Consider the following 13,717-nt stretch of genomic DNA (forward strand, 5'->3'; position numbering starts at 1 on the left):
CCAACATTCAAGATTGAATGAATCAATAATGCATCAAGCAGTAGTGGAATCAAACTTTCCTTTAAAAAAACATGATTACATAAGCATGTATGCATAAAATCTCATTACACCAAGATTTCAAGATTGATGAATAATCTACTACAGCATCAGCACAGGTTCAAATAATTCCTAATCATCAATAAACCAAAGAGGTCGTCTTATGTAATAAATATTACATTATGCCTCAGATGTAGGCAGCTGCATCTGTCTGTAAAGGTGAGAGTAAAAATAGTTCACACAATTACAACAAATTAAGGACAATGTTGCCTGCAAGATATCCCATTTGCCTATTGCTCTCCTTCCTCACCGTATTGTTTACAGCTAAAAGGTTTTGTTAATAATTATTTGAGCTGAGAAAACGTGATATTAATATTTGCTGCTTAATGGGTTAAAATAATGAATGCAGCAGAACCTCATCGCAATCATCGACAGTAGTGGGAGATTCTATGAGAGAGAGAGAGAGAGAGAGAGAGAGAGAGAGAGAGAGAGAGAGAGAGAGAGAGAGAGAGAGAGAGAGAGAGAGAGAGAGAGAACGTCTCTGGGAAATATAGAGAGGGAAGAGGACAAATCAAGTGCAGGAGCAATTAAATTGAAAAAGTGTGTATGAGCTGAACAAAGAGGAAGACATGACAAACGTCTCTGTGCCACAGGAGGAAAACTTAAGCCAATAAAACATGTACTGTACACCAGCTAACTGCCAAAAAAAAAAAAAAAAATGAAAAATTACATTTAAAATAAGACAAATTTCTATTGAAAGCAAGTTATGTTTTTTGGAGATTAATTTAAATAGTTCAGGTAATTAGTTGTCACACATCACAAATCATTGCAGTGATTTGGAGTTTTTAGTTTGACTGCAATTGTATATATATATATATATATATCATCTTTGTCTTATACTGTTAGTCTCGTCAGTTCATTTGTGTTGACGTTTGTCTGCTCTTGAGTGGTAAGCGATGAATTAGATGAGATTGTCCTTTTGAGTGTGTGATGGCAGAGGGCCAGACCAGGCTGTGTTCATTTGCTCGTCATGAAAGGATTGAAGTGGCTATACTTGGACACTGACAAGCTGAAACATAAACGCAGGTGAAGGTGAGGGGAGAGAGAGAGAGAGAAAGAGAGACAGAGAGAGAGAGAGAGATGGTCTCGTGGCAGCTTAATGAACTTGCTCAGAGCTCATTGTCATGTTGATGCTGAAAGCCTGATGCTTCTTCCTGGTCACTGTCTCCCTTCTATGAATCAGTTTGACATTTGCCTCTGACAGCCAATCACACCACAGGAAATACAACGAAACACTAAAATATTACACACAGACCCTTGGCAAGGAAACAGCTGTGCTATGTGACATTTAACTTATGAATATTTCAACGTTTTTTTTTTTTTTTAAAGAATGCTTTTTTTTTCTTTTTTTTTAAATGAAAGCAAAACCATTCAATCGAGCAGGTTCATTGAATAAGTTGTGAAAAAGGTAGAAGAAAAAGAAGAGATGTTTGTTATTATTATAGACAATACAGTCCCTTGCAAGTTTAGAGATTTATTTTAAAATTCTCCTCTGCAATATTTGGACTTTGATCCGCAGTCAGTTCCAGTCCTCTAATCTGTTCCAAGAGTGATGATATTGGAAAAACAGGACTGGAGGTTTCGCCGTTTGTTTGACTGAGCTAGTCTGTTCACGACAGTGACAATCCGCCTGGAGACAGAAGGGGTTTTTTGAAAGTCAGAGCAGTGTGTATGTATAAAATGTAGAGGGCCAGATTTACTAAACAGGGCAAATTAGCATGAAAATGCAATTCCAAAAAAAGTGCAGATGGGAGTTGAAAGTTCTGCGCGTGATGTACTGACAAGGTGCAAATTAAAGAATACAGATGCAGCCGGATCATTTCCATAATTACCAACGCAATCTATCAAGAGCAGCGCAAATTAGCATCCAGTTTAAGACATGATTTTTTTGGCTGGTAAATAATGGCGCAAACCTTAGTAAATCAAATACATTTTTCTCCCATAAATTTTGCATCTGAAAGTGAAACTCGTACAAATGCATATGCAATATATCCTGTGTCTAACTACACAAAAACAACAACCAGTTACACCTGTCCACAATATTTCATCGTAACTTTTTACTGTTTGTCTTTAGTGAACCCTGACAGTAGTGTAGCCCTCAATCGGGTCATGGGGTCTATACGACCCCAATCGACTTTTACTTAATAATAAAATAAAAAGGTTCCCTTTATCTCAGTGGAATACGATTTTGTGACTTTTCATACATTATCTATCTATACACACACACACACACAAACTGGGCTTGATTCGGTTGTTCTGAAGGTGTGTAAAAAAAAAATGTTTACACTTCTGGTCTTTGGGGTAAGTATGACCCCACATTGAAATTAATGGGAAATGTGAAAAAAAAAAAACGAATTATATTTTCTTCACGTCAAAAAAAAAATAAAATAAAATAAAAATACGGCATAAATCTGAAAATGTTTACACAGAAATGAAGGCCTAGTACTAGAGCATAAATGCAATGTATCATAAAAAAAATAATATTTTATAGACCATTTTGCAAGATGTAAACAACACTGGTCCAGAAACACTTCCTGTTTCCGTTTGTAACTGTTTTCTTTATTTCACATGTGAAAACATCTTAAAGATGTTTGTTTAACTTTTTGATTCAGTTTTATATGTTATGTTGGTTGTATTTTATCCCAGCTTTTATGTAGTGTTAAAAAACAGAAACAGGAAGTGCTTCTCGACCAGTGTTGTTTACATCTTGCAAAATGGTGTAGTTGAGGAATTGTGTGGTATATGGATACAAATGTACTTTATATCTCCAAAAACACAGCATTAATGAATAGATGAGAAGTAAACAAAAAAAATTATATATTATTCGTATGATTAAAAATGTATATTTTTTGTACAATTACGCAATCAATTGTTGGGGTCGTATAGACCCCGAAGCCCAGAAGTGTAAACAGGAAACGAAGACCATTTGAAGGTTAACACCAAAAGAGGGTTTGTGCTGAATCTGGCCCATAAGCTTACTACCTATTTTAATATTTCTTATGGAACAGAGACTCCAGACAGAGATAGAATACATGATATAAACATTATTAGATACAGATAGGTAAACAGGAAGTGCAGGTGAGTGTTTGCTGGCGATGTGGATAGAATGAGGGTGGATAACAAAGAGATCCTGACAGTCTTTTGTGTTGTATATATGGTGTGAAGTTGTATATGGTGTGAAGGTCGTGGATGACTATGTAGACGGTAGACGGAGCACAAACCTCAATGAAGGAACAGGTAGGTAGCAGGAACACTGAACAGGAGACCAGGAGGTCAATGGATAGAGGTAACATGCACCTTGGGATAGTAGAGTCAATGGGTAAGTGAGTAGCTCAAAACGAGACCAGACGATGTGTGTGACGGAGATGATGAGGGAATGTGATGCAGGTGCAGATGATTAGTATTTGGGTGATTGTGGAGTCTGGTTTATCTGCGACAATTATACTGTATTATTTTGTATTGAATTAGGCTATTATATAATGTTTGCATACATTCATTTTTCTTATTCATTCATTTTTTAACAAGCATGTCTATCTTTAAATGTACATAGATAATATCAACATATTCATGGTCTTTAGGATGGATGTAGCTACATAAAATATATGATAATATAAGCTTATATTATCTATATATACATAAACAATTTACACAGAAGACTTTTTAATATAATACAATGATGAATTATTGTATGAAAACATAAGTCCATACAGTTTTAGGGATTTCAATAACTGCCCCATATGTGTGTAATGATACTGTTGCCAACACACACTATGATGAAGATAAAAGGAGTTTTCCAAAATATAAAGTCTTTAATAAACTAAATCCATGAACACCTCATAATGCAAATGAGAACTGATCAGCAGTAATTGAAACATACATACAAAGTAAAGCAACTAGATGAGAAATAGGTGAATCTAATCAAATAAAAAATTAGTAACCATAGTAACAAAGGACATTATCAGAAAGCAAGGAAAGACACATGGGAACTAAAGGAAACATAAGAGTCCACAAACAAAACGTTACCTTTACAATGTGTTATCGACAAACCAAGACACATGTAGTTTAAAATGGAATTTGCATATCATACAATAATTCAAATGTTTTGTATAAACTATACTGTATATATGTCAATATATGAAATCGTGTGTTTGTCATGGTGTGACTGTCACATGTATATGTGTAATTTGTATATTATACAATAATTCAAATATTTTGTATAAGCATATAGCTTATATAGCTTATGTCAATATATGAAATCGGTCCAAATCCAGATAGGTTTCATGTATGTTTACGCTTTATATATTTTATTTATGTAAATATACGTATATATATATATATATATATATATATATATATATATATATATATATAAAATCATTTTTGTATGGGAAGGAATGGTTTCTTCCTTGTTTGGCCCATGCACAGAAAAAAATGCAAGTCTTTTTAAGTTTTCAAGCTTTAAATTTAAAATAATGGGGAGAACAGAATAATAACAGGAACTGTGCCTGACTATAGCAGCAACCTTAGCTTTGGGTTGTTTCTTTGAAAGCCTTTTCTCGAGGCTACCTGATCAGGCTTTGGTCCACCTGGACTGTGTTGACTACAACAAGCATTGAGGCTTTTGTCAAATTGGCTGTCACTTTAATGTTAGCCAGAGAGCTTGAAACAGAAAACTGACTGACCAAACATTTAATAACAGTACATTCACTAAAGCTGAAAGGCTTTGTTTCTTTGAATTTTTTTCTACTTCAGTGTATTTGCAGAACTGTCCTACTGTATACGACAATTCACCATGACGTCACAACAATAATAGACGTTCTTCCGGGTGGCAAGAGGCGAAGCGTCCCTATGGCATCACTAGTAAATTGCTTGAAAGGAGACACACCGTCGGCAGTAGCCTAATCTACATTTCAACAGTTGATTCAAAAACAGACGTGGTGGAAATTCAGACATAGTTAACATGATCATTAGAGCTTAGATTCTTTGATCTAGAGACGTGCACTCCCAACGCACTAGACCGCGGCGTGGGACTAGATCTGATGGCCGAGTGCTATCGGTAATGCGTTCACTCTGTGTGTGCGGATTCCGGGGGGAGGATAAAACGATTTGCGGGACTCCCGCAAACTAGAAATATCTATGAATAAAAAATGAAAACTAATACATTTGTATTCATCTGTTGCAGAAAAGCAACAAGAACAACAAAAACAAAATAGATATTATTTACATGGCGTTTCTTTTAATAACATGACTGCAGCGATGAGCGATGTAGCCAATCACAGACATATGTGTTGATTTATTGAACCAATCAGAAGCATTTACTCCTCACCGCTCAAAAGAAAGTAACATAGAAAGTAATAGAAATTAACTAAGTTAGTTGAGAACGTCAGTTATATAACGACCCACGTATTAAAATGGTTGGGTTTAAATCGGGCTCAGGCTCATAATTAGAAAACGACATGCACTTTTGACGAAGTCCACTCGCTTTAAACTCCTCACCCACAGGTTCCGCTGGATAGATTTACTTTTTTCTGAAGGAAATCGATAAAAAACCTACACCTTTTGCTGTATATCTGGTGGCGCAACCCCAAACACAACATGTTTTCGCCATCGTTTCAACTTTGATCAACAACAATGATTTTAACTATGTAACTGTTCAGTTGCCGGCTGGATCTCTTCAGTTAGTCAATAGAAGCCGCACGCGTTCTGCCACCCGGAAGTATCGCGGTGCCTATTGTTTACAAACATTCTGAAATGCATTATAGTTGACTATTTTATATTTTACCATTAGGCTATACAGATATCTTTGAGCCCCTCTTCTCTAACATATTAGAACGTAATAGGAAGATATGTACAATGACATTCATAAGGAGTTATTTTTAGGTATACTTTTGTATGGATATTTTTAAGATCTCTTCACATTTCTGGACAATCAAGAAAAAAAAACATGTACAGTAACATGTACTGTCACAATAATTGATTTTAAAAACAGTTTATGTGATGCATTTCCAGTGCTGTGACAGCAAAATATCATTTTATTTTGTGTTAGTTACAGAATGAATCTAACATTTCTAATGTGTCACACTCGCAGCTATACTCAAATCTGGCATGCCAACTAATCACACACAAGACAGTTCCCACTCCAAGTGCTCTGTAGGTCAGGGTTCACGCTCACTTCTGACTGAAATACGCCCCATGACATTTCACATCCGCAAACCAGTGTCTTAAGGTGCTTCAGGCACCAGTTCTATGATCGATTTGCCTGCAATTATCAGAGAACAAATAAACTGAATGAATAAAAAACTGAAATTGGATAAGAATAAAACTAGAACTGAATTGAGCTAAATGTAGCAATTTTGTTTTCTGTAGAGCTGCTTTTTACAGTAGCTGACTTGACATGTTATTAAAGGACAAGTTAATTTTACACTTAAAGCCCTGTTTAAAGTAGCCTGGCTGCGCCCTCCTACGCACTTCCGCTCAATTTCATTTTACTTCTGTACTAGGTCTGGGATCGCTCCATATCCTTAGGTTTCCAGAAATCAATTTTTTGTAGGACCAATCAGCGAATAGTGGAGTGGCTGAGAAAGATGACGTTGATGTAAGCGCGTCAGTTTCAATTCAGTAATGCAGCGGAGAAAGACGTGAGAAAAGCTATTCGGTCCGTTGTTGGAAAAGAAACTGCCGAATATACAAAATTTGAAGCCGGATTGTTATTGTCTAACCTCTTGTTGCACAACTGAGGACCAAGTGAAGGAGGCAGAAAGTTTGGAAGTTTGTGCTGGGCAGTTCGTGCATGATGACCGTGACATTTTGGACGGACGGTTTAGCCTGGTGTTCGCGGTGTTCGGAAGCCCCAAATCCTGGCTGCTAAACTATGGTTGAAGATCCGCTCAGGAGTCATGTCAGTCGCTCATATTCCCAACTGTATATTTACTGATTCTTGTGATGAATAGAACATTTTGAGCCCCTTTGTGCACTCGTGCAGGAGGTTGGTGTGTCAGTTTTACATGTTGTAAATCATACAAATTGGTTGTGATTTAAAAAAAAATAATTGTCATAAATAAAAATGTGAAAAACCATACTTTGAAGATATTTGATTTTCAGTTTTAGATGGCAATGGTTGATTTGTTTTACTAAAAAAAATAAATGCCACATAAAAATGTACAAACACATACTTTGAAGACCATAATTAAGGTAATTAAGAAACAATAAGACGTAATATGAAAAATTGTTGTTTATTACACGTCTGCAGATAGAGACAGACTGATCATTCACTGTAGCTGCTACAGCATTTGCGGCAGATCAGAAACGACCACAGCGGCGTATTTGTAATGATTAGACACAGCTTCCACCGTTGAATGAATATATCACTGTCCTTCGTGTCAAATATACATTTCGAATTAATAATTGTTCCTAGATTAACAAAACCTGCGGCGCTCGTTGACTGAAATCCTATTGTAAACATAATCCTCTGATCATTCAGGCTTGTTGTTTCCAGCCATTTCGGCGCGTGACAGACGTCACTCACGACCACACGTTAGCGATTGGCTATGGCAGATCGTGAGTGACTTTGGCCAGATCCAATAGATTTGAACTTTAATAGTGAACCCGCCTACAAGGAAGGAAACGTTTCTCAATGGAGCGGTTCCAGACTCTATGTGGAAATGAAATGAACTAGAGTCTGGTTGAACCAGGCTATGTTTTAAGATCATTTCTGATGAAATAGAACGTTTAAGATTGTTTTTTAGACAGATGCTGCTGGCCCGAGAAATTTCAGTTTCTGTGGTTTCACTGATATGCTCACACAACATAGCTGTCAACATTGAACATTGAAAATAAGGGAGTTTTCCCGGAATCCATCCCCAAAATAAGCACGATTCTTACCCACAAACTTTAAAAATAAAGCACTAATCCTTAAAAGTCTAAAGAGTTCATAACTAACGTAAGCCATGTGTGAGAGAGAAAGAGACAGTGTCATTTAAAGAAAAAAAAAAATCTACATTTGGATTAGCGGTGTGTTGCTCTTGCATTTGGACAACAATTTCTACTGAATTTCTACATAAGAAACAAATGGAAAAAAATAAAATATATTTTATTCATATATTTGAAAATCGATTTATAATAATTATTATTTGTTTAAATTACATTGATATCTGAATTTATGTAAAAACCTAGACTTTCAAACATCAAAATGTAATTTATTAATATGTATTCGAGTACAAAATGACATACAGCTAGTCTAAACATGTAGTTTCCTATTTTTTATTTATTTTTTTGCCTGGAAACGCAAAGAAATTCCAGGCAAAAAACACGCTTGCCTGTCGCGTGAAAAATAGGCGTCAGTTCTATTTCTAGCATGCACGCGTTTTCTGGAGACGCGCGTGTCACGCAGGCAGCGTGCAAGCTCTAATCTGTTAACATGGGAGCCGAAATAAAAACGTACACGCCACGCAGCCAGTGTGTCTCCGGCCAGTGCGCGCGGCACCGCATCCGAGGATAAACGACTTCAAGCCGAATCTGTCCGAGCTCGTACGTCTCGCACAAAAATACGGGATATTTTACGGGAAAATACTAAAACGGGAAGACAGCGGGAAAAGAGCTAAAATACGTGAGAAACCCGGAAAAAACGGGAGGGTTGACAGCTATGCACAAAATCACTGCAAAAGATGCTTTCCAACAGGTTTTATCGCAGTTTTTGTACAACTGCCGGAAACGGAAATGTGGTTGTTTGTGCTTGCAATTGACAAAGGTGCATTATCGCCACCAACTGGTCTGTAGTGTCTATTATTCAAGCTCTCAATGGAAGAATGTACGGTTGTGAGGCGTTCGGAAAAATAGGTCTACAGTTTTACAACGAATGGTAAAACGATTTTTGACAAGTAAATGGTTGCTATGACGGTGAACCCTAACCACAGTTGTCTCTTATACAATACCGTTCAAAAATTTGAGACTTGAAACTTGATTCTTTTCTTTTCTTTTTTCATTAGTATTAGAAACAATGTCAATCCAGGAGCGTGTCCAACTTGGCTACATCACATCGTCCCCCTCCATCCATGTAAAGTTAAGGGCAGAACTGGTCGTGAGAGTATTTTTTATGAGTCTGAACTCTTGTTTGGCAGTGAAATGAGAGTCGAGTCACCTTGATACCTGCGGCTTTACTGACCGAATCCTGTGTCTGACCCCTGTCACTAAAACCTGCCAGCACTGCTCAACAAACACTCTGGAGTTACAGACTCAAAGTTCACTCATGAAGGACACATGCATGAAATAAACTCATCATATCCTTCTGTATATAACAATATCTATCTATCTATCTATCTATCTATCTATCTATCTATCTATCTATCTATCTATCTATCTATCTATCTATCTATCTATCTATCTATCTATCTATCTATCTATCTATCTATCTATCTATCTATCTATCTATCAATTTTGTATAAATAATAACCAAATCAAGCTGAAAGGCATTTAGTTTCTGTTATTGTGTTAGGTGTGCCGGCTATTCACATGCAACCGTCGGCAGGCAGTATTGGCTTTGGCTCCTGTTAGCTGGATTATGTGGACATTTGTGCCACCAGCCTTCAACATGCTCATTAGTTTGGTGTTTCTCTGGAGACAGGTGATTTTCTTAGAGCTGGAGCCAGCACCTGTGCCAGACACCCTTTCACACGCACCCAGACCTCACAACTCAAGGACAATTTAACATTGCCATGCAAGCTCAGCCACAACTGCCTCCAACACATCCGGCACAAAACTTTATGATAGCATTACCCATGTCAAACAGTCACTGTGTCCATTTATAGATTCTGAAAACCAGTTCATTCTAGATTATGAGTGAGACAAGCAATTCACTGCTGGAAGATTGCATGAACAGTACTGCTAAAAGCATACTTGAAAGTGAGACTGTAAAGGGAAAAGTGTGTAATCACTGTGGCTCTGGACATGTCAACTTCTGGCAAAGGTGTGAGTATGAGTATTTACTGAGCAAAGCCGTGGTCACACTAGACTTTGAGTATAAAAAAAATGTATTTGGACACCACAAGGGACAGAATATGATGCCACACTTGAGTGCTTAATAAATCATAAATATATATAATTAATGAAAGTTATCTACTTTCCCACTACACTGCAAACCAAGTAGCTTTAAAGAGTAAAATCCATTATTTGACCCCTCTTCAGATTCGCAGAGCAGAAATTAACCTTTTGTACTTAAAGGGTTAGTTCACCCAAAAATGAAAATTAAGTCATTAATTACTCACCCCCATGCTGTACCAACCCCGTAAGACCTTCGTTCGTCTTCGGAACACAAATGAAGATATTTTTGATTCAATTTGAGAGCTGTATAACTACCACATTGGCTCCTAAGGGACTGCCTCTTGACGGCCCAGAAAGTCAAAATGTTTAAATATTCCAAGTGACTACCGTGGCTCAACTATATGTTTATCAAGCGACGAGAATACTTTTTGTGCGAAAAAACAAACAAAAATAACGAGTTTATTCGACTATTCCTTTTCTTCCTTGTAGGCCAGAAACGAGAGTTCCTTAGATTTCCACGACGCATGCGCGAGAACTGATCTGAAGTAGTTGAAAAAGATAGCAATTCTCGCGCATGCGTCGTGGAAATCTAAGGAGCTCTCGTTTCTGGCCTACAAGGAAGAAAAGGAATAGTCGAATAAACTCGCTATTTTTGTTTGTTTTTTCGCACAAAAAGTATTCTCGTCGCTTGATAAACATATAGTTGAGCCACGGTAGTCACATGGGATATTTAAACATTTTGACTTTCTGGGCCGTCAAGAGGCAGTCCCTTAGGAGCCAATGTGGTAGTTATACAGCTCTCAAAATTAATCAAAAATATCTTCATTTGTGTTCCGAAGACGAACGAAGGTCTTACGGGGTTAGTACAGCATGGGGGTGAGTAATTAATGACTTAATTTTCATTTTTGGGTGAACTAACCCTTTAAAGCAATAGCATAATATTTAATATAGGCTATTTCTTAGCTGCTAATCCTCTCGACTTTACCATACAGCTCCCCATAATTAATTCATAATTAATTAAAATGTGAAAAGCACTAAAGTAGTCCAAATGACAATGTGTTACATTCACAGTCCTATTTTTTGTGGTATAAAAGGTTTTTTTTTTTTTTTTTTTTTTTTTGTGAATTACATACATTTCAACACAATTTAATTTGATAATTACTGACAATCGTCTCACTAACAAATACACAATTTTGAATTTGTAATGAATGTAGGATTTGACTGAGCTAGATGAAGAATAATAAAAAAGGCTAGAATTTGGGTCTGTCTATCACAAAAATCATTCTGTTTGTAAACTAATTACCTTTTTGGTTTAGGCTATTTTATGGCCATCATGAGGCCTGTCCATTATGATGCTTGATATTGCAAATAGCACGTTATTGGTAATCATGTTATTTTAATTTATTATCGTAATTATAAACACACTGGTTTAGCGCAAATTATTACCATTTACTGCATTTTCTTATTTTTTCATTTACTAAAGTGGCTAATGCACCAGAACCAAACTGATTTCAACTGAATAATGACTGTTCACTATTGTATTTTTAGAGCTGCTTTACAGCAGAATTGAATTCCGTTTGCATCATCGAATCATTTTCCCGTTTATCACTGTTTAAGCTGCTTTGAATTAATCTGTATTGTATAAAGCGCTATATAAATAAAGGTGACTTGATATATAAATAAAGGTGACTTTCTATTTTCTTTTCTTTTTTTTTTTTTTTGTCACAGCATTTTGAGAAAATGTATTTTGTGTCCCATGGCAAACAAAATAAATATTAAATGATAAGTAATGGTTAAATGATTACAGAAATTGTCTTAATTTAAGGTTTTAAAGTCTTGTTATCATTTTATGATATTTTATTTAGTTTATCATTACGTAATTCTTTGAAACACATTGACAGGTCTTTCACACAGCGTGTTGATCTCAGGAAATTGCCAGAATTTGGTGAACACAAACATGACCCGGGATTGATACTGGCATCGATGCCGGGTTGGGGACCTAGTAACATTGCCGGAATCAGTCCAGGAACATGCGCTGTGTGAACAAAAGCCAGGACCAATGCCGTAAGGGGTGTGTCATAGTGCGGTGTCCGTCTTCAACAAAGAAAGGACGAACAAATGTCTGCAAACTGGAGCGAAGCAGAGACTATCCATGCTGAAGCTGAGATCGTTCACCAGCTTTGTGGAACGGTATGCGTGTGTACATGTTTTCGACGCGTACGTTACACGTCTCATCCTGACGTCATGTGTCTTTACGGGTTGTGTGTGAACGCACTCACAGATCCCGGCAAATCACTGGCAGTGTGAATGAACCGAAATCAAACAATCCCGGGACAAATGCCGGGTCACATTATCCGTGTATTTTCCGGAATCTCTGTGTGAAAGGGGCTATAGAATGAAATATTTTCAAAATAGGTAAATGAGTCAACTGCGTTAAACAAATGTGAACCACATTTTACGCCAATTACAAACAAATACTCATGAGATCATCCCAATAATGAAGAAGCATTTGTTTCATTACTTTTGAAATCCCATGTGGTGCTACTAGGGGTACAGACATTACTCACTTTTGAACAATGCTTTAACAAAATTTGAACCTTCAATTATTCACATGCCATTTGAGGTCAAGCTATCAGTTAGCTTAATTCATTTTCCCACTTCAATACGACCCTAGAATGATTAAACATCCCATTAATTGATTTCATAGTGTGTGTTTTTTTTCTTTTTTAAGTGCCTAATTAGGGTGTGAAATTGATGTCGTTCTGATGTCGCAGGAAATTGAGATGTACAGACTCTCTGGAGACACAGCAAGCGCATATGGAGAAATACAAAGACAAACCATAGAGTCAGGACAGAAAGACTGGTGGTTGGCACATGAATACCAACAAATGCAAAGGAAGGACACCGCAGAAACACGGGAGAAAGTGCTGAAGCCTTCACAGGGCAGCTCTGAGTGGAAACAGATGGAGTGTTTTCACCTCCTCATAAGCAACACACGTCCACCTCATCCTTCACCCGAAACCTACAGCGCTTGACACCTCCTGTGGTGGCTGGTCCTCCTCGGCTGCGGGTTCAGCCTGACAGCTCTGACAAGAGGAGGTTTGAATTAACGCCGGCCCGCTTACATTATATGCTCCTGTGACTGGAGAGAATTGCTGTCTGCACTTGGCAGTTGTGTCCCCTCTCCGGCCTGATATGAATGACACTCATTATGGTGAGAAGGACTACAGCATGTGGCGCAGCACTGTAAATAATGCTTACCACACAAACTATTGAATGACTGGAGCTCGTTGCAATCCAGCATTATCAGGCTGGCCTGCCACTAAGTAGTAATTAAATAAAATAAAAACTTAAAAGGCCGCTCCTTTTTGCCTTACATAAACCATGCAGACCATTTTTTGATAGGTTTGGTGTTTATAATGTAGATAATACAGTAACATAAGATTTCATAAGTCACATACAAGATCATACAGAAAATGCAGAACTGGATTTCCTGAATTACAGCATTTGTATAAGTAGCAACCCGGTCTCATCCCAAGACGTCATATAACTGGCTTTTTGGGACGTCTTTTGACCATACGTCAAT

General features: G+C 37.2%; 1 protein-coding gene across 2 annotated transcripts in view; it reads right to left on the bottom strand.

The window, feature by feature from the left end:
* The window catches only part of il1rapl2 (interleukin 1 receptor accessory protein-like 2), a 501,200-nt gene that overhangs the window by 214,103 nt on the left and 273,380 nt on the right, over positions 1-13,717 (bottom strand). Inside the window, exon 1 of one of the 2 annotated variants that reach the window (XM_089134721.1) lies at positions 3,318-3,467. The exons of the other annotated variant lie outside the window; for it this stretch is intronic. The gene's annotated coding sequence lies outside the window, so the exon portion shown is untranslated. Of the gene's footprint in view, positions 1-3,317; positions 3,468-13,717 lie in introns of those variants that run through there. 2 annotated transcript variants of the gene reach the window in all.

This window comes from Pimephales promelas, chromosome 9 (genome assembly GCF_988280905.1).
Source record: "Pimephales promelas chromosome 9, fPimPro1.hap1.1, whole genome shotgun sequence".
Classification (NCBI taxonomy): domain Eukaryota; kingdom Metazoa; phylum Chordata; class Actinopteri; order Cypriniformes; family Leuciscidae; genus Pimephales; species Pimephales promelas.